Genomic DNA, 19490 nt, shown 5'->3' on the forward strand with positions numbered 1-19490 from the left:
AAGATTCTCAGCTCTTAGTGCATTTTATTCTTTTAAAGGTTTTTTAACTTATATAAGACTGATGTTAATGGACATTTTGAGCCTCATCTTAACTATCAGGCCACCTTGTCGCAGTAAAACACAAGGCTCTGTAACTACAGTTGTATGAGACATACTGTTTGGGCTGTATCTTTCTCATGTGTTGACCAGATCTGTGATTTTGACTTGATGCCCGCAGGATGGCAGGAGACTATATTATTCATTGAGCTGATATTTATGGGCGGAAGGAAAGCGGCTTTGATAGAGCGTCTCTTAAGCATTCTCCAAGATGAGATGTACTCATGTCCCTGACCTCTTGCCTCTTCCTCTCTTCATCTCTATGTTTATTTCCCATCAAAAACCTCTGAAGCTCTATTTATGTGCGCGTGTGTGTGAGACCTAAAAAACTGTGCTGTATTAAATTGTTAAGAGGCTAAAAAACCTCATTGAACTGCCTTGTAAAACTCAGTCAGTTAGTTATTAGACAAGAGGTGTGACGTGGATGTTTACTCAACCAGGATCAACTGAGTAGCCTATTGCCATTTAAGTTTTAATTATCTGTCATATGCGTGCTTCCTGTATTTCACATTACTGTCACATTCTGTCGGACAGTGTTTTGATATGAGCTTTCAAAAGGATTCAGCCATGTGTTGCTGCTGTTGTTGTTGTTGTTGTAACTGCTGAAATCCATCTTGCATGTGTATGCCACAAAGAAAGACAGACAAAGGGCCGGCGCTGCCTGTGTGCCAGTTGTTGTCTGAATTACGGAGATGACTCTCCAGGGTTCCTCCTTGCTGGGAGCCGGCCCAGCCTCGGAGGCTTCAGGGGGAAGTACTGAGGCTTTCACGCTATTTTAACTACAGATGTAGCCATCATACAAGTTCCACATTTTTACTGCTCCAGCAGTAAGGAGCTAGAAATCACCACCAAACTGGTGCACTGCCCCTAAGAGGAAATGTTTGTAAGTTCACAGTCATTAGAAGAACTGGTACGGACGACATATGTCGGCCAACTTGGGATTTTTTTAATTTGAAGGTCTCATCAGCAGTTGAAAGACCTTTTTTATTGCAGATTTTTGACAGGAGAAACAAATTAAGTTAACAATGGCTCAGTCTCACTCAGTATCCATTGACGAGAGATGCATTTGAAAGCTTGGAAAAGCTAGTAAGTAAGGTAGTAAGTGGACCTTAAGTTAAGAATACGTCATCAAACTGTAGTGGATTTAAGGTGAACATGAAGTCAGCTTTCTGACCGGCTAACTATGCATTTCATTAGTTCGTCTTTGCACACCAGTATAATCAATTTTCATTTTGGGAAATATGCTTATGAGAGAAGTGCAGAGATGGACTCATGGATGTGGTTAGTGTAGCCTAGCATAAAGACTGGGGCTGGGAAAGAAACAAACAGACTAGTAAGAACTGTGAAAACAGGATGTAGGGTGGGCTGCAGTGTGGGTTGCCAGATACAGTTGGTGAGCACAGGTTTTGGCTGCTCTAAAGGCACCATTGAACAAACCTTACAACCTTAATGAGAAAAGACTTCCAGAAGCTAGCTGTTCCTTCCTGTAACTCTCCATGAAACCACAAGTTATTATTTTTACATTTCTGTTTGTGTACAGATTAGACAAACAAGATATGGCATGTGAATTAGTCAGCTTTCAGCATATTTTCACATTTTGGACAGAGCCAGGCTTCCCTGTCTCACTCCTGTATGATAATGTAGGCTAAACACAGCCTCACTCCAGCTCTGCACTCGAGGCACAGATATGAGATATTAGTATCAGTCATTCTCAGAAGGACATCAAAGAAGAGTGTATCCCAAAACGCTGATCTTTAACTGTCAGCCGTGGATACTGAAGGAAACCTTTAAACACTTTACAGAATCTTCTGTCTGGCAAGTGAAACAAAAGAAAACCAGGTGGTGCTATGGACTTCAAAATAATGCAACATAGTTGCATATATCGCTGTAATTTGCACAAGATAATGCTGCTGTACAGGCTTACAGCAGAGTTTACAAGCAAGTCTTCTGATGTTAGCCCAGATCTTTTCTCACATCTTCTCTTTATCCATTTTTGTATCTCAGTTTGAGGTTTTTATAGCAGAGCTCACAAAAGTGTCAGATGCTGCATCACAGCCAAAGAATCTCACGTCATGACTTTTTTTTCCTGCTGTAGTCTGTTGTTCTGAAATATTGCTCCTGTTTCTCTCTGTTTCTCACTCACTCAGTGTCTTAGCTGCACGGACACCCCAGCATCCATACATCTGTAGAGCAGGTTGAGAACCCCGGCACTCTGCTACATGTGGAACATCAATCTGCCTCAGAAGTCTGCTGCACATGTGTGAGAGATGTAGGGTGTTAAAATATGTGCATGTGTTGTGTGTATGTGTTTGAATAATATTAGGTAAGTGTTGGTGGTTGAGATAAACAGAGAACAGGGTTTTATTAATGATGATAATTAGGATAAATAGTTCCAGCGCCTGTTAATATGTTATTGACTGGATTTTATATTTCTTGGTGTTTTTTGCCATATAAAAATAATTTTACCTAATGTACAGCAAATTACTGACATTTTTCCACAGAGTACATTTATCTCATCAGAATTAATATCAGTTTTAAGCAAGCAGCAACCTCCAGGGCTGAAAAATGAAGCCAACATGGAAGTCCAAAAAACTACACTTCTTCAAATGACCGGTTGAGGTTGGATCCAGTCAGTCCCCATAGACTCCTATGTTAAAATTCTCAACTGTATTGGCAGAAATAAACTTGTTCACAGCCTGGTACAAAAAACAGTTAATTTCCTCCTTCATGACAACTGTGCAGGTCGGGATTTTTTTCTTATGACTCATCCGTTTGAATTGTGGCAGGTGGGTATGCTTGCCTCAAACCAGCATGCACTGAAGTCTCACACACACACACACACCCCACCTCTTTGCACATTTTTGGATTAGCCGGGAGTTAGGTGGAGTCAGGCACTGCCAAGATGGCAACGGTGGAGCAGCTCACTGTGAGCTTCAAAACCTGTGAGTGATGTCACAGAGGCTACGTTCATTTTTATTTACAGTCTATGGTTTAAAGCCATTGATAATTAATAGATAGTACATAACTCCAAGGATATCAGTTCAGACAAACTTTTCTCAGGTGTATTAGTCTAATATTCAAGGGCAGCATTATAAATAATCACCGTCATTGCTATGCTATCATGCTAATTAAATTTTTTTATTGGTCACTTTATTATAAACAATTATATCTTTGGTCACTTTTTCTTTCTTTCTTTTTTTTTACATTTTATTCACACAATTTCCTTTTAGGCCAATAAAGATCTTATTCTTATGAGTCATTTTAAAATGAATTCAAAATATAGGATTGGCTATCACTTACAAACTCATTGGTAATTTAAGATATTTGGCCTTGAAAATACATGGAGTCCTTATTGATTCTAAATAAAGGAAAACCCACCTTCCTTTGCTAAGGAGTGTAAAAGACTGGAAAAGTATTTTAACGGCTCTTTAGACGTCACTCACAGAATTGATGCTGAACTTTCAAAATTTTCTCCCAGTGCAACTCTCTCCCTCCCAACTCAAAAATGTCTCATTAAGTAGGTGGGTAAAATAACAACACATCACCAGTCCTGAGTATCAGATCTCTACATCTCTACAGACTAATCAACAGCACATTTTAATCCTCCGAATAGGTTATCAATTTTAAGTCCACCTGGACATGACAAACTTAATATTAATGTCTCTTATCTAACGTGGCTGTGGTGTGTACTGTGTGTTTTTCACTTGTGAGACACAACAAAGACACATTTCCATCATTTTGTAGTGGATAACCAAGTTTTATTGAATTTGAATTTGAGTCTAACTTCAGTAAGGGTTATAAACAAAAATGCACAAGTATCTACAGGAAGCACACGTATGACAGTTTTTAACCATGATGGGATGAGTCATTAATAGTCAGAAAAAATGACAGACTGGGTCAAACCATCTGCATATGATATTTATATGTGATTAGAGAAAGTGTAGGCTAATATCCTGGTCTCTGCACATACTGTTAGAAACAATGTCTTTTAGCATCGTCTCTCTGTCTGTCAGCACAAAGGCATCAAATTAACAAACCAGTGTATAATACAGACCAGGAGGGAGGTCACTCCCAGCTAATTTACATTGCTAAGGAGGGATAACCACTGTGAGAATCCTGGTTCCCCCGCTAGGGAAAAAAAGTCCTGGTCCCTGAGAAATCGTTGCGATTGAAACCGACACCTCACTCTCAGAGGGAGCTCCGGTGGGAAGAGGCCCGGCCCCGGGGCGGTCTGCCGCCAGCCATGGTGAGGGATTGTGGGGGAAAGGAGACATGGCAGCTCCACTTCCTCTTGGCTCGGCAGTGGAAGCCAAATTAGAGAAAAAGAAGGAGAGAGCAGAGCGTTGCCTCATCTGTCATACTCTTCTCATCTCTCACTCTTTTTGTCTTCTTTATCTCTCTGTCTCTTCAGCCCAGCTCCTTCCTCCTCCTGCTCTCCCTCTACTGGATTACAGAGCAGAAATATAATCCAGATGATGGCTAACCACACATCAGTGCAGCCAACCAGAAATCACCAGGCCTGATAATCAGCGTGTGTGTGTGAGTGTGTCTTGATTATGCTGGTCTCCACAGTTTGGGTTGGTGTTCGTGGAGGAGCTCTGACTTGTGTAGCTCTCTCTGGGTTGTTGGCTGATGGTGCTGCTGACAGGTCGAACCTCCGCACTGAGTTGTGGAGTCGTAGACAGTTTCCAGGTTTTTGTTTTCTCTCTCATTTTCTCTGGTTTTATTTCATACTTTTTCTCTTTTGATGTAATCAAACTTTGTTCAAGTGTCTGTCATTCTTGTCTCCCAGCTGTCTTGGACTCATTGCGCCCTTTCAGCTCAGTTGGATTTCCAAATTAATAACTTTTTCCTTTGTTATTGTAAATATTTACCTTATCAAGTTTTCATCTCTTTGATAAATGGTATAGTTTTCCTCTTGATTCCAATTGTTTTATAATTTATTTAATGTCAGCGATATGATTTCATGTTTTATAGTCTAGTGTCTTATATATGTTACTGGTTTTGATTCAATTCTTGAAGCACCATCAGATGATCTTCATTGCCTAACCCAGATTAATTATAACACACACATGTAATGGCTTTGAGATCTGTGTGTTTGACATTTCCACTCTGCAGTGCCTCGTACCTTGTTTGCTGACATGTACAGTAGGTGTGGACACTGAATATCAGTAGATAATATCAGCAAACATTACATTATCAACTGCAGAATACTACAGTGTCAGCTCTCATCTTCCTGCCCCCATCACACACTCCCACCACCATAACTATCACCCAGCCAACTGCAGAACACACCCACTCACATACAGACATCATTATCAGTTCATGTCAGTTTACATGAGGACAGTTTCAGTATAGTTTCATGTCTACAGAAGCTAGGACTGATTTTATTGCTGTATTTTAGCTACAGACTCACAGTGCATAGCCCTCAGTAAAGTTGAGGGCATTACAACCTCTGAGCCGTCATCTCTCGATGACAGCGTTGACGTTTTTCACCTCACGTCTGCTCTCTTTTTCTTTCTCTTTTTCTTTTTCCATGTGCCATTATAAATACTCATATGCCAGTTTAATGCAGCTGACCTTTCTTACATTTTTTTGTCACAGCAGGAAAAGCACAGGTGTTGAAAAAGTCACAGTGGCTTCACTTATTTTAGGTGTTCCAGTAAGACATACCAGTGAGCCAGCATACATGTTTACATACGCATATACACATGTTGTACACATAAATAGAAAACATCTTATTAGTTACTCCTGTTCTTGACTAATGTAAAATGTGTGTTAACATTTTTATACACTCTTTATTTTGTCTATTTACCCGTGTATGACTACATGAATATCACTGCACAGCCACAATATTAAATCACTTCAGTTTAATTCAATTTAATTCGATTTTGTTTGTACAGTGCCAAATCATAATATACATTATCTCAAAACACTTTACAGGGTAAGGTCAACAAATCCCAACAGTTCAATTAACAAATCAAAACAAACACCAGAAACATCAGATCAGATCCCTTGAGTATCTGGCCAGACTGAAAGAACACAAAAACTGTTTCAGCTACTAAAAGTTTCTCAGTGGGTTTTTTTTTTTAACATATTCAAATAAACATTAAAAGTCAGTGTTTTTAGTGTGGAAAACTTTTTCTAAACTGAATGAAATTTAAACCACAGTTGTATTACAGCAATCGTCAGATCAGGACGTTACACTCATTATAACACAAAGTTTTTCTTTCCCTGTCAGCAGTTCATTCACATCTACAGCACCTTCACACAGTATTTCTCTCTTATCTGTTATCTCCTGTCTCCAGTCTCTGCAGTGTGTGTGTGTGTGATGCTGACAGTTTGCTTGTCTCCATCTCTCGATGACCAGTCTTTCCTGGCGTTGACACACACACGGGGATGACAGCTTTGAGGTCTGCAGCCTTCAGCAGAAATCAACACAAGCCATCAAGTCACATTATACTTGAGGCTGTTTTACCCAAGACGTCCTGGTGAGGCCCCGGTAAGTTTCCTAACTGATGGTGCTAAATGAGTTGCTAAGCATGGACCTGATTATCTGCTGTTCACGTCCATGTCACAGCAGTGTCATGTTGGTAATGGACATACTGATATATATGATTTACATGCAGAATCAAACCTTTACGAAATGGAAAACAAGAAGTTAGATCATAAAGATCACAAATGTATTGGAGGAAATATCTGTAAAGGAAAGCAGTGAACATAAAATAATCCACGGATTATTAAGATGTCATCACATAAAATCAGGTCTCTAATTGGAAACTTTGATTGTAATTGAATGAACTGAAATTAAAAACAGTAGAAATTATAACTAGGTTTTTTTATTTATCTTTTTATTTTTTATTTCTTTCCTTGTAACAGCAGCGAGTTAATGCACTAGATGGCAATATATCCCTGGGCTGTACAATGTAACACATGCAACAGGGCACAGTTTTGATAGAGGATTCAAGCCACCAAATATGTGATTTGGTAACATTTTGAATAAGATAAGATAATAAATACTTTATTTATCCCTATAGAGAAATTCACATAAAGAATATACTAAAGAGTTTTGAGTACAAAAAGTAAAAGGCATAAATTGACATCATAAACATGTTTTTAAATATGGAAAAGAAAGGGATGCTGGTATTATTGGGGAAGAAAGTGGAGAGCCATCAGAATGAAGTGTTGTGCGCTAATAAAGCTGTTGTGATCAGTCAGCAAGACAAGGATTGTTCAACAGGGAAAGTCTGCCAGGTTACATGTAAAATTTTTCCCCCTCTAATTTAATTGAAGTTAAACAGAAATAGATTTGTGAAGTTGGAAATTAAATGAAATCAGTCAGAAAAAATAGACATGAAGACGAAACTGAAAATTAATCTAAAATTACAATGAAATGTTGGAATAGTTTACAAAGTAAAACTAAGTTACAAAACTGGTCATGTTGAGTGCCTGGTCTTTCTCCTTATTTAGATTTGTATCTAGATTTAGGAGCATTTAATCTGGATTTATCAGAAATAATAGCTGGCTGAATCATCCTGTGATTTAAAGGGACTCAGTGAAATTCTGATAACAGCGATACATTACAAGGCACAACAATAACTTCCATACCTCCATCCATCTGTCCATCCATGCTGATAGATTTGTAGACTTCATTCCTAAATAAGCACACACACACACACACACACACACACACACAAAATCAAATATCCTGACTCAGCATCAAACTGGAAAAACTATTTACTGTGTGCATGTTTGTGCGTACATGTGTGCGTGTGTGTGCATACATGTGTGTCCTGTATGCAACTGTGCATTGTACAAAAAATCCTAATAGTGTGTTAATGTGTGTGTAAACTCTTCAGCATGCAGTATGTCTACAGTGCTTTATCAAGACAAATTATGACAAATTAATGCAAAGACACTGCAAAATTTTAGGCTCAAATACAAACAAACATAATTGCCTATACACAATATTACCACTGATAATATCACTGAATGGGTAGTACTGGAGAGAACAGAGTTTCTAAACTGTTCTGAAAAAACACAATGTGATGCATTTTATTTTTTATATCTGATTTTCAGCTGGTAGTTTGAAATTACCAGTTTAATAAAAAAAAAAATCCCTATTTTAAAACTGTCCAGATTTATTTATTTTATTTTTAAATAACATAGAATTAGCTCTGTATACTGCACAGTAGCCATGAACAGGGCACTGACCTTGTTGTTCTGCTGAACAGTGGAGGAGAAATACATGAGGGAGTCTTTTACATTGGCCTCTGGTGTACATGATATAGAAAGGTAAGTATGGTGATGACAGAGATGAGGGGATTTGAGAGAGAGTCTGGTCTGGACTGGACAGTTTACAGCAGGTCATGCCTGAAATGGAAAAACCATACAATACTACTACATCTGCTTCTTTTTCTGACACACACACACACACACACACACACACACACACACACACACACACACACACACACACTCACTCACTCACTCACTCACTCACTCACTCACTCACTCACTCACACTCTCTCTCTCTCTCTCTCTCTCTCTCTCTCTCTCTCTCTCTCTCTCTCTCTCTCTCTTATAGACACAGTAGTGGGAGTATAATTATTTAGTATTTTAGGCCTTTCTGCCTTTAATAGTGGACAGAACAGAGGTGAAAGGAAATAAGCAATAAGAGAGAGCGGCTATGACGTGCAACCAGGCTGGACTCCAGGCCCCCAGACCTCCAGGGGCCCCAGGTTCACTGTGTGTCAGTAGTTTTTTGGTAATTTGATTGCTTGCAAATTTATATGGCAATGTATATAAAACACAATATCAACAGAGCTTGTATTATTATATAGTCAATTATTATTAAGTCATTATTTTAAATTATAAAGACTAACGGATGTACAGAAAACCTGGAGCAGGTAATATTTCAATATAGGAATACTGGTTAGTTTCAGGATCTCTGTTTCAGGCCTGGTTGGATTAGTTATTTATACAAAGGTCCTTAGCTGGACTCAAACCAGGGACAAAAAGTTTGAGTAACAAAAACTACAGAGCCCAGCTGTTTGAAGAAATTTTATTTACTGAATAAAAAACAGTTTTTAAAGATTTTTGTCTTCAGTAGGAATCAATGGGCTTAAGACTGAGAGCCACAGACAGTTTAGAAAAGTCGGAAAGTATTTAGAAACACACTAATGCATTGTTAGTTTCTGTCTTTTTATTGGTTAGCAGACCCAAAAAAACAAAAAAACACAAATGCACCAGCTTTAAGCTTTGATAAAGACACCCACCGCCTTCTTCCTTTCATGCTCTCTTGCTGCAACACAAACTTTTTAAGAGCTACCAAAAAGGGGACAGTGCAGGCTCTCCCTCTTCCTCTCTCACTGCCATATATATGTGTTTTAAAGCTATAATAAATACTGATCTGGCCTGCTTGCTCTCCCTCTCACTGCACACATAGCAGAAGAGCCGCGCTCCTCTCTGTGGGTCTGGTTTCAATTTCTGGAAAATGAAGAGGTTGTGAGAAGGAGAGAGGAAAAAACTCCTGCCTTGTAAATCCATTATTGTTCAGGATATATCAGAAATCCAGCTTTAATAGTACTGTTTGTGTAGGATCTACTCTCAATCCCCCACTACATAATCCTATTCGCCGACCAAGGCTTAGCTGCACAAATAAACATGGTAATGGATCCCTTCACATATAGCAAAGAGAAGAGGCAGAGAATGAGGCACTCTTCGACCCAATCTTTTCCAGATGGCACCAATAGATCACATTATTTACATCGGCTGTGTTCGGGTTTCCAAGGCAACAATACTCAGTTTTTTACAATCGCTGCTTCAATGATCCGAATCCTCTCCGTTTTTTTTTTTTTCTTTCCCGGGTCTTGATTAGTGCAGAATCCAAAGAAGTTGGATCTCTTTTGTGGAAGAGTACGCTACTGATGCACAGATGTGGTGTCACTCCAACGCACCTTCTCGAGAGGATAAACCTCCCATCTCCCACCTCACCCCATATGGGTTTCCTTATGATATTCAATCCTGGAGCTGGGCGCGCATCATGCACTGATCAGCGCGCATCGTTTCCATTAGCGTAGCTCGCTCCCCTTCGTTCACCCGTGAACTGCGGTACAGTATTTGGGACTCATTACTCCTCAGCTCTCTCAGTGCAGTTATGGATAGTTAGCTTTGCCCATGACCCTTAATTGTTTCTCCTTGTCTTTTCTGCTCAGAGATGAACAGCTGGGTGGATGAGGATCTCTCTGGCAGGCGTGGACCTCTACATGAGGAAAGAAAAGCTGCTGCTTGTGCACCAGTTGGTGTTTTTAAGCTAACATCCTCTCCGCCTGCCTTGCGTAGCCATTTTAAATCATAGTAACAGTCTGTTTGAAGAGAGCATGGACATACTGCCAGCCTGTGGTGACGCATGCTGCAGGGACAGAGGGATCTCACATTGAGCTAGAGAGGTCAAAGGACGTACGACAGACAGATACGTTTTCATTGCTGGTAGCAGGGAGGGGATCCCCCTGAGGATTTCAGCTGCCAGAAGTATCTCTTGCTTGTTTATCAAAGGTTAGTCAGCTGTGGAGTCTGGACACAGCATCTCTGAAACCCTATGAAACAGCCTGAAGGTCGTTCAGTCTCAAGAGAACAGTTCAAAGCTGTCATGTTTCCTCCTCTTTCCATCTGAACTGGAAAGGTACAGTATAGTGGTAGACGATGCCGGTTGCCACAGTTGTGGAGATCTGGATGCTTCTGTCAAATCTCACTGTCATCTTCTTCCTCCTCTTCTTTCTGGCCTGGAGTCAACCCTTGAGGCTGCACGCCTCATGCGTCTTTCCATTTCTAGCAGTGAGGGAGATGGAGGAGGGAAATAAAAAAAAAAAAAAACACAGAGAGGTTGGATGATGTTAAGACCTGGGAGTTTTCCAGAAAGTCTGTGTTTCCTGAGCACGGTTTGTTGCTGTGTTGCTGCCAGGTACACTCTGTGCGTGTGTGTGTGTGTGTGTGTGTGTGTGTGTGTGTGTGGGCAGCAGTATTTGTCTGATACGGGTTCGTGAAGACCAACATTCCATCATGTTTTGTCTTATCTGCCAACAGCCACTATTTGCAGGATTACATCAGAATTATTTTCTAATAAGGCTGCATGTGCTGCATAAACCTGTCTAATTTATACCAATATGGCCCAATATGGTTGCTGAATGAAGATTTTTTTTGACTGAAGCAGACCACACTGTAGGCCACTCTGAACATGCAACTGAATTTATTAATTTCTTTGTCAGATATGAGCCAGAACTGACCTGTAATGCATATTTTCTTCGGAAAGATGTTTAAAGATATCTGAAGAAAAATGACATTTGTCTCTTACAACAAACATCCAGACCAAAAGACAGTAGAGAGGATCATTTGATACTTATTGGTACATCAAAATAATCAGTTAATTCTAAATGTGGCTGACTTTGCAGGTGCAGTCAGTTCTGCAGACTTTTATAGTATAGTTAGTTTCAGCTGTTGTTTTTCTTTTCCAGCCCACAACTGTTTGGTTCACTATCACGTCTCTTGTCATTTTCAGCTGCAGCTGGCAGATTTTATTTTCTGTGAAAAGGTCTCTAAACTCTCAGCAAATGCTACCAGGCAGGCACCAAACAGCAGACAGACAGTTAGCCAGTTGTGAGCATGGTGGAGCATTTAGCAGCTAAAGAACGTCAGCAGTTGGTGGAGAGCAAACACAGGGTTGAAAGGAGAATCAGTTCTGGACTTACGTTTGCCACATGTTCAGAGACAAACTAAGGCTAATGTTGCCCATTAACTGTTGGATGTGCAAATTGACAACAAGTTCACCATATCAGCCTAAAAGGTGATAATATATTAGTGTTGTGTTTACAGCTTGTTTCCTTTGACCCCAAGTGGTGAGAGTTTTTGCAGGTTTGAGAAAATGAACAATGAAATCCCTTATATTTCAGGTTTGAGTCAATTGAAACGTTGTGGTAAACGATGTAGGATATGTACAGGGGAGGAATGAAGCCAACATAAAAAACAGGAATGTAATGAAGAGTAAACAACATAAGAGCGTTTTAAAGCAATGACGACATTCAGTCTATAATAAAAGGCTGATAGAGGAACATCAGTATTAGTTGAGAGGAACATGATTAATCCCTGAAGAGGAAATAGGTAGAGGGAAAATTAAGGATAATTTGTCCATCATTCAAATATAAAGCTCCTGTGGGTGTAGAACAGTCTCACCATGTTGACTATTGACAGATTTAGAGAAGAACATGTGTTTGCAGTTTGCAGATATACAAATTTACAGTCCAGTGCACGAGCAAATGCACATCATTGGCGGCCGTGCAGCTGGAATTGGCCAACCCTTGACAAAAAAACACACTGATGAGCCAGTGATGAACTCCCTGGTCACTCACTCAGTCCAAGCTCGACCGCACAAGTCTCATTCCCCCGCTCTCGCCTGGAAAAATGTACTCTGACTGCGTGTGTTCGAGTCCTGGCTCGACCTCTGCTGTCATATTTCTCTCACTCCACACGTTCCTGTCTTTGTGGCGATAAAAACTAATAAAACACTGCCGAGAAGTGGCTGCCCACCGCCCCCCTTCCAAAAAAACTCAATTAAAACAAAACAATGAGCAGTGACTGCACATTATTCATACTGGAGCTGCCTGATGAGAATAAATCACTGTCTTTAATGACAGATCGGTGCTTGATTCAGGGAAATATATGAAGTGACAGTGCACTGTTTTGAACACATGTAGGTTGAAGAAGAAGAAGAGGAAGAAGAGGAAGCTGGAAATGTAATTATAATTAATGTGGGTGGGTGGGAGCCCCGTGAGTTTGGACGGTAAGCAGGGGCTCGTCAGTCTGCCCCCGGATGGTGGCAGGTGCGAATCCCTTGTTGCTGAGGCCGGTGAAGGCAGCTGAATAAACCCAGCAGAGGTGCAGTGTGTAGAGGCTGAAAACAGGCAGCAGAGAAACTCATTAACCTTCTGGAACGTTGTACAGATATTTATCTGAATACCTATGTGAAATTATTTAAACTTACAGCTGCATGGCTGATTCTGTTAGACACCGGTGTGTTCTTTGAGTAACTAACAAACAATTCCTCAAAATATATTACATTATATATCAGAGTAAATCATTATATACGAATAAAAACATTAATAAAACAAGAAACTGAATGAACCCGTGTATAATAAGTAACCAGTTTTTTTTTTGTAGCAATTATTTAAAAAAAATATTTTAAAAAATTAAGTTAAATTATTATGTAATTTGATAAGAAATATGCAATCATTAGAAAATAATCTATAATCTATAAATTTATAATAATTATGCTATTTGTGTTAATAGATAATAAAATTAAAATTACTTATATAAATAAATCCAGCCGTAACTCTTAACAGTCTCAGGACTCACACCGTCACCACTAATGATCATCTTATCAACAAGGTCGAGGTCAGTCATTCCAGTTTTACCTGTAGAACGAGTGACCATTAAAAATAAGAGAAAAACATTGACCCAAAAAGCAAAGGGTCACATACCCTGAGTCATCCTTTGTGTGTGCTCTTATTATGTCACTTATTATACTCTCAAGTTAGATTTTGTGCTTTTGCATTGACCTGTCTTTTGTCTGAGTGGAGGAGCTTCTAATTTGATCAGGGAGAATGAAGACTACATCAGATCAGGTTAATCAATAAAAACTCTCATTTTTATTTGAATCTGTGCAAAATTGTATCAGGACATATGAAGGACTTTACTTGTATTTTAACTCTCAAAAGTGAATTGGTCAGTGTTGCCAAATTGCCATTTATAATTTGATGCCTGAGCAGCACCAGCAGGGAGGATAAGACGGTAAAATAATAAACTTGATTGGACTTAAGGAGAGAAGCCTTAATAAAGGCAGAAATGATATTAGATGAATATTGAAATGTGGCAGGCACAAGGTTGAGGCCCAACAGCTACAAAAGTGGCTGTAATTCTTTCATTGTGGGCCACAGAAATGCTAACATAAGTGATACATGCAACATATATGCGTCATTTGATTTCATGAGGTTAAAAAATGTCAGTCCAGATGAGGTGAAGCTGAACTAATGTGATTCTGGAGTGGATGTTTACACAGGAAATTCCTTCATTGATAGTTTAGCAGTGTCACCTGAAAAAAAGTGATGTTGCAGCAGATGTTAGCGTAACGTTATATCCTCTGGTCTTTGCTTGTTAGGAACATGAGGAATACACCTGGTGTTCTCCTGTGTGTTGTTGCACATACAAGTAGTTATTGTTGTTATTTGCTTTCATCCTGGAATAGCTGCTGTACAACAGTTATTTATGTTTAGTTATTAAAATCAAAAAGGGTGTGACACCAGCTTGGAGTTGAACGTGAAGGTCTGTAGTGGGAATTATGCTTGAGAGAGAAGAGAGACACGAATGAGAGGAAGTGCCCGGTGGACGACCTTTAATTTCACAGATGAGGAGCATCTTTGTGTCACACCATCTCTTCTTAATCATGTATCTGCTCATAAACATGTCTGCTGAGAAGCACTTGTGTCTCCTCTCATGGCAATGAACTCATTACTCAGGTCTTTTCATGTCTTTGGATGTTTCCAGATGCAACAGCAGGATAAATGCTACACTGTTGGACTCCAAAATGAAATTATATCATTACATCATTGATAGCTAGTTGGGACACTTGATCTACAAACTGAGATGTGTCTTTGTACACATCTTTGTGCAACAATTTCAGATGATTTTTTTCTGCCATGTCTGTGTATTTAAAATTTTATCATATCCAAACACATGCACAAAGGAAATTCTTCAGTGAGATAGACTGTAATTGTCTCTGAACATGTGCAGTACAGTAAATCATGCTAGGTTTCATATTAATGTCTGAATGGAGAACAGATCTGTCAGTCATCTGTTGATCTGGCTGGTATAAATTATACACAGTATGTCTTATGCCCGTGCCTTGTTAAAAATTGTTAAATGGAGTTTTGAGGCTAATTTATACTTTGAATATGCAGATTTTAACATCTTTCCATTGAAATGAGCTCAGAAGCTACGACCACAGTTTGTGAAAAAAAAAAAAAGCCACGAAGAGCTGCAATACCTTTTCTGCTTCATCTTGTCACGTTGCCGTTACTGTTGTAGGCCTCCAGATTTTTAAAGTAAACAGCAGTCGGTCTGCTCTGCCTACATGTGTGCGACTCGGTGTTCAGTGAAACTGATCCTGACTGTGTCTCTTCATGCTTGTTAGTGTGTTTGCTGCTCCAGCAGGACTTGACCCAAAATCCATCTGAGCCAGATGCCCTCGGCCTGGGCTGCAGCTGGGGAGCATGCACATCAAGACACAGACACAAAGCTCACAACATATCATGAGACAGGGGTGTAGTGCTATTTGTTTAAGCACCGGAGCGCACCTACGACGTGCAAGTTTCTAATTTGTCAGCTACAACTGACCACATGATCAAATGTTAGACTTACTTTATGAATAATTCATCATGTGCCAACTCAATTATTTACAAAAAGAACAGGTTACAGTAATACTGCTGTAGAGGGTTATGTCCATATTGTCTCAGTATCTTGTTATCAGTCAAATGACTAGTCATATATGGCTGTGACTGTGAGCTGATATTGAGCCTTTTTTGTAAATTGTGTTGAGTTGCAGTGCAGCTTTGTCAGACCTCCACAATGATGGCCGCTTGCATGAATAGTAATAGATGAGATATAAATAAGTTTTTTGTCAATGCAAAAATGCAAGCTGCTGTGCCTTTAATATTAGTTTTATCAGCTGCATCAGGCCCATTCAATTACAGGGAGACTCCTTGTACAATGACAGTAATAGATGTTAAACATCATGAAGATAATGAACTATGTTTTTAACCTGACAGTAATTTTCTGTTTTTCAACAGATATTTTCTAGTATCCTCACAGGTATGGATGCTAACAGAGGAACTGTGAAAATCACTGTTTTCTTTTACACTTACTGGCAGCTACTGGCAACTTCTAAGGTGGAATGTTTTCTTTCACGTAACTCAATGCATGAGTTGACGTCGTGAATCAATCAACACACCTTAAATCTAAATATGACAACCTTGACCATTTCATTTGTTTTTATTGGCTCTCTTGCATATGACATACGCCTTAGTGATGATTGGATCTTCAAGCGCATAGAAAAATATATATGAATTTCAACCAGAATATGCGAACTGTGATTTTTTTTTTTTTTTAATTATTCATTAGCAGTTTTTCACAGACACTTTCTCTTTCTCTCGTTTTTATAAGTCAAATTTAAGAGACTTTTTAAAAATCATATTAAAGTAATAAAAAAGTAAGTGATATAATTTATAACATCAAGAAGAAAAACACTTAATATTGAAGAATATTTAGGTGGTCAGTTGTTTTACCAGCAGCAGAAATGAGCTTCTGTACCACAGACACACATATGCAGATAACATCACTCCAGTTCTGTTTTCAATTAAAACCTTTTAAATCTTTAGGTCAACTCAGGAAATCGGTTTAATACTTTACACAGGTTTAAGGATTATCAAGAGTATCATACAAAACAATTGTCAAAATCAGCAGCAGCATAGGCTCAGATAACCTGGCTTTTAGTTCCTTGAATGGTTCAAGCTCAGAAATGCTGGATCCTTAAGTTCCCATAAAACAACTTGATGGCATTTTCATCAGACCCTCCCTGACTCGTAAACACCGACATCTTTCATTCTCTATGCACCGAGTTTGCAAAGCAGGATAAGAAATTATAGTCTCCAAAGCCAAACTGACAGATGTCACACGAGTAACTTGCTGAAATTAGTGGGATGTTCCTTTAAGTCTTCATATAATTTCAAAGACCTCTGCCCTGGACCTCCTTTACTTTACGGCTCCAGTTTGTTAAATTATATATTTGTAATTAATTACATTTCCTGAACTATAGTCACACGTCACGTCCCCATTTTATAATTGCACTTCGTGGCATGAAAAACTCTAAGTATAAGAGCTGGTTTCCAGTCTGGTCTTGTTGACCACAGTCCAACTTCTGAAACAAATGGTGTAGTTGTCCTCTGGTCCCGCAGGAATCCCACAGCACCTCTGGGACGCCCCATTAGATGTTGGCCTGCAGTACAAACTGTCAGATACTCTGCATACACTCTTACGTACTGTACTTTCCCACACATAGAGGCACACAAACACACTCCAATCAGATGTGTATTCACAAACACACAGATGAACACACATACACACTGCTGTCTTGTGAGGGAAGTTGGGCTGAAATAAAAAGGAGTGGGTACAGTGGAGAGACGGCGGGCGGTTCCAGCTGTATGACTCCAGTAAAACAATCCTCCGTCACACACGCTGAAGATCTGACGTGCTGACAGCAGTGATGAGGCCTGGGAACACATATTACACATCTATTACACATGTGAGCAGACCCATACACGTGCACTAAAACACACACTTACATGTGTGTTATCACTGTGCCTGTCTTTTCCTCACAGACACACACACACACACACACACAGGAAAAGCAAGGAAGAATAGATACTTCACAGAGATGGTTGAGGTTTGGGGTTAAATGGAAAATAGTTTGCTGTGCATATAGCCAGTGTATAAGTGTCTGATTAAAGGACTTTCAAATTCCCCGACAACCAGACAGAAAAAACACATGAAAAGACTGGATGTAGTGGAAGCACATAGGAATATTTATAAAGTTTTTTGCTGGGTTAATCTAAAGTTAAAATAAATTCTTAAATTTTGGCATTAATTCCTAATTTTCCTGTTTTTAAGTGTATTTTTTAGTAAAACATCTTCCTATTTTCTGACCTGCTGCCACATTAGTTGCTTTTGTTGCTATTTAACTCTGTTAACCTGTTGTCTGGATAAATTCAGGAGTAGATTTAGAGTAGAGTACAGAGTCATAGAGTACATTTCCACAGCATTCATTCTCATCAGTACTGATGGAAATGCTCACGACTCTGCTGCTCCGAGTTTCTCTTACTCCTGCACAGATGTTTCAAGTCTTCCAGTGGCTCACAGGTATAATCCCTCCTTTCTCTGTTGGGCTTTTAGTGTGAAACATTTACACAAAGGGTCACAGTAGCTTAACACCAACTGAAAAAACAGCATTTAGAAGCAAAAAGAATAATGTGATCTGTTAATCAGGAGGATTGGCTCTTCTCATTTGAGCCCACTGAAACACTTTCACTGTGATCAACATGTGAGAGCAGTTTATTCTGTAACTGTTTTAAATGATTTTACAACCATATCACTGTTTGGACAACAACTAAAATCAATGACAGGAGCCATAAAGACAAATTCATTGTTGGTTTTAGTGTCTTCAGGGGAAAATGTGGAATAATGTCTGACTTGTTTTGTTATACTTTATTGGTTGTTTATTACATTATTCACATCAGGTTTCAAAAGCTGCAGTTCATCATGTTACACAGGTGTGTTTGTGTTGCAATGCAAAGAGTACATGAAAGACAGCTGTAACAAAATGATGCAATAAGGAAATAAAAATAACTCAAACATAAATCAAGTGGCAACCCACAGCAACGCCATTCATTAGTTTGTTTGTGTTTTGAAGCCTTGAGTTTGCAATTTGGCCGTCGCCATCTTGGTTTTTTGAAACCAGAAGAAACCATATTTGGACAAGAAGGTGGAGCTGAGGAGGAGTGAGGGGTGGAGGTGACCTGCTCTGTTCTCTATCCTGATTGTCAGGCAGGTCGCTGTGTCTGGTACAGTCTGTCAATCACAAGGTAGCCCCGCCCTAATGCATACCTTGCTTTGTTGTCTGTTTTCCCCTAAATGGACATCATGTTGTATTGAAGAAAACCTGAAACTAGAGACTGAGACCATAAACTCATTAGGAAAACATTTACTGAGGTAATAAATCAATTAAGAAGTAGAGACATTTTCACATAGACTTCAATCTGACTTCTTTTTACAACCAGTGGAGTCGCCCCCTCATGGTCATTAGATAGGATGCAGGTTTAAGGCTCTTCAGCATTCGCTTCACTTTTCAGACCCAGAGTCTATGACTTAAACATGGTGTTTTTAATACAGAGAGACCCGATTAGCTTTTCACATTAAAACATGCACACATAGAATATATACATACTTCTACATATACATACTGTATGTTCATGTAGCTGTAAACTCTCATTTCCTTCATCCCCTCTACGATTTCAGTTTACATGACACAACTGTTCAAGCCAATTTATTTCAATCAGATGGACATTGCATCAAACTCTATAAGTGTAATTTTCTTCATGCTTTTGATATGAATCAAAAATAATAATAATGATTTTAATAGCAACTTTATTAATATGACACTTTTTTGAACAAAGTTACAAATTGCTAACAGTAAAAGCATCATAGTAAACAGTACAAATGTTTAAGTACTTATG

The 19490-nt window shown here is 39.1% G+C and overlaps 1 long non-coding RNA gene across 1 annotated transcript in view; it reads left to right on the forward strand.

Moving 5' to 3' along the window:
* Positions 1-19490, forward strand: part of LOC139623567 (uncharacterized) — a 37657-nt gene that overhangs the window by 15670 nt on the left and 2497 nt on the right. The window contains exons 8-10 of the long non-coding RNA XR_011691550.1: positions 2244-2356; positions 4508-4635; positions 6467-6598. This is a non-coding gene — a long non-coding RNA (uncharacterized lncRNA). The remainder of the gene's footprint in view (positions 1-2243; positions 2357-4507; positions 4636-6466; positions 6599-19490) is intronic.

This window comes from Trachinotus anak, unplaced genomic scaffold (assembly GCF_046630095.1).
Source record: "Trachinotus anak isolate AG129_WGS33_773 ecotype Australia unplaced genomic scaffold, CSIRO_AGI_Tana_v1 ptg000001l, whole genome shotgun sequence".
Lineage (NCBI taxonomy): Eukaryota > Metazoa > Chordata > Actinopteri > Carangiformes > Carangidae > Trachinotus > Trachinotus anak.